The following is a 2,823-nucleotide window of genomic DNA, read 5'->3' as shown; positions in this document are numbered from 1 at the left end:
TTCAGGTGAAGTTAAGTAACATTAAAGAAGAAAAGGGGCCAGAGGGAGGAAGAAACAGAGAGACAGAAAAAGAGAAATTTCTAAAACAATCCAACAACAGAAACATGAAACAAGTCAGTATTTATTTCTTTCCCTGCCTCTTTAAACCTCAACCCACAAACACAAAAGCAGACCAAGAGGTCAGACTGATATCAGACCCCTCCAGAGCATTTTCTGATGGAAGAGAATGGAGTAACATCTACAGGGTGCAGAGGGGAGCAGGTGTCCCTCAGCAAGTTGTCTTCTTATCTGAGGGCAATACCGGAACATTGTCAGGAGTGGAACATTCATGTGCCCTTCCTAGAAAACTCGGAAACATAACTCAGCCAACCAAAACGAAAATAATAACAATCATGTAAAAAGAAAGAAAGCCATTTTGATAAGCGAAGCCAAGAGAACTGGAAGAAGCATGGAATTGATTTAGATTTAAAATTAAGGGCAATATTTTTTTCCCAATGTTTCCTCACTCCCAATGCACAGGGCCTGGGCTGCAGTGGACACGGGTGGCCTACTCTGCCTCCTCTTTCTGTACAGCCTGTGGTGAGCGCCAGGAGGCCAAGGGCAATATTTTCAATTGAAAGTGTAGAGAAATCTCTCCCTTATGTGGACACTTGAGATAAATTTTTATAAAGGTAGAACTGAGCTGGTAAAGGGAAGAAAACGACCGGAGGCCAGAAACAGAAGAAAGTGCGATTCCACAGGCAAATGTGAGCAATGGCCTTGTGCAGAATCCCCTCCTGCTGATTTTGCCTGGATTTTAGTGGGTCAAGCTCTCAGGGGACAGGAGTGAAAACTAGTGTAAGGTAGGTGAGGAGGGACTGAATACCTCTGAGAAATTTGGGAGTCCTAAAAGATGTCATCTTCGATGAATACAGAATCAATAAGGTAAGCAAGGATTATTCAGTTCAGGGGGAGGGATTGTCCTTTAGAAGGATAAAAAATGAATGTGTTTTATTCTTCACCTGTGACACAAAGTCAGTTCAAGATAGATTTGTGAGTTAAAAATTAAAAGGACAGAAAGCAGTGTGGAGATTCCTTAGAAAACTTGGAATGAACCCACCATTTGACCCAGCTATCCCACTCCTTGGCCTATACCCAAAGGACTTAAAATCAGCATACTACAGAGATACAGCCACATCAATGTTCATAGCTGCTCAATTCACAATAGCCAGACTGTGGAACCAACCTAGATGTCCTTCAATTGATGAATGGATAAAGGAACTGTGGTATATATATACAATGGAATATTGCTCAACTATAAAGCATGATAAAATTATGGTATTTGCAGGTAAATGGATGAAATTGGAGAACATTGTGCTAAGTGAGATAAGCCAATCTCAAAAATCCAAAGGATGAATGATCTCACTGATAAGTGGATGATGACACATAATGGGGGGGTGGGAGGGAGGCAAGAATGGAGGAAGGAAGGACTGTATAGAGGGAAAAGAGTGGTGGGGGGGTGGGGGGAAGAAAAAAATAACAAAATGATTCAAACATCAAAACCCTATGTAAATGTATGATTACGCAAATGGTATGCTGTTACTCCATGTACAAACAGAAACAACATGTATCCCATTTGTTTACAATAAAAATAAATAAAAAAAATTAAAAGGACAAGTTTAAGCTTTTTAGAAAAAGTAGAGAGTATCATTATGCTTTTAGGATAGGAAAAGGTTTCCCATGTGACACATTAAAAAAACTAGCTATAAAAGGTTAGTATATTTGATTACATTAAAATCAAGGCATTCAGCTGATCAGAAGATACATTTTTCTCTCAGAGAAAGTGAAATTAGTTAAGAGAAGATATTTGCTACATATATAACCAAAGGGTTAAGAATATTTGCTACATATATAACCAAAGGGTTAGTATCTAAAATACAAAAGGAATTCCTTCAAGTCATCAAGAAAGAGATAAATAGGATGGGGTCTGGTGGCACATGTCCATAATCCCAGCGACTCAGGAGGCTGAAATAGGAGGATTGCAAGTGCAAGACCAGCATGAGCAACTTTGCATGACCCTGCCTCAACATTTTTAAAAAGGGGGTGGGGATGGGGCTAGGGATGGGGCTCAGTGGTTAAGCATCCCCTGGGTTCAATATCCATCATGAGAGGGAGAGAGAGAGTGAGAGAGAGAGAGAGAGAGAGAGAGAGAGAGAGAGAGAGAGAGAGAATCTAATAGAAAAATGAGCATTTTTTGTGAAGAATCATTTTCCAGAAGAAGAAACACACATGACCAATAAATGTCAAAATATTTTAAGTCTTACATATCAAGACAATATTAATAAGAATCGCCATGGCATCCTTTTCTTGTCTATCAGATGAACAAAAATAAAACAGTTAATATTGATAGTCGGCAAGAATATGAAACAATAGGAGTTTTCAAAGACTACTGGCAGGAGTGTGGTATCATCACTCTGTGAAACAGTTTGTCATTGACTAATAGAGTTGAATGTATGTCTACCACATAACACGGCAATTTACGTGTATATTTTAGAGAAGCTTTTACACATGAACCAAGACATGTTCAGAGAAGCATTATCCTTATTAACAAAAATCTAGAAGTAACTCAAATATCCATCAACAATGGGTTGAATAAAAGTTACTTGGAATACACATATAATACTACATAGCAGTAAAAATAAGGGAACATGGTGTATTCCATTTCCATCTATCTCCATCTGGGTATCCATCTATATGTACACGCACACGATGTTGAACCATAGAAGGAAGTTATGGGAAAAATCATAGAATGATTCTACTTGGAAAAAATTAGAAACAAGGCAA

General features: G+C 38.5%; 1 pseudogene; it reads right to left on the bottom strand.

The window, feature by feature from the left end:
• Nucleotides 1–492: 492 nt before the first annotated feature.
• LOC124987754 (uncharacterized) lies at nucleotides 493–596 on the bottom strand (annotated as a pseudogene).
• Nucleotides 597–2,823: the final 2,227 nt, after the last annotated feature.

The sequence above is a fragment of the Sciurus carolinensis genome, chromosome 6 (genome assembly GCF_902686445.1).
Source record: "Sciurus carolinensis chromosome 6, mSciCar1.2, whole genome shotgun sequence".
In the NCBI taxonomy this organism is placed as follows: domain Eukaryota; kingdom Metazoa; phylum Chordata; class Mammalia; order Rodentia; family Sciuridae; genus Sciurus; species Sciurus carolinensis.
Note: the sequence above shows the minus strand (reverse complement) of the source record. Positions and strands in the feature narration are given on the sequence as shown.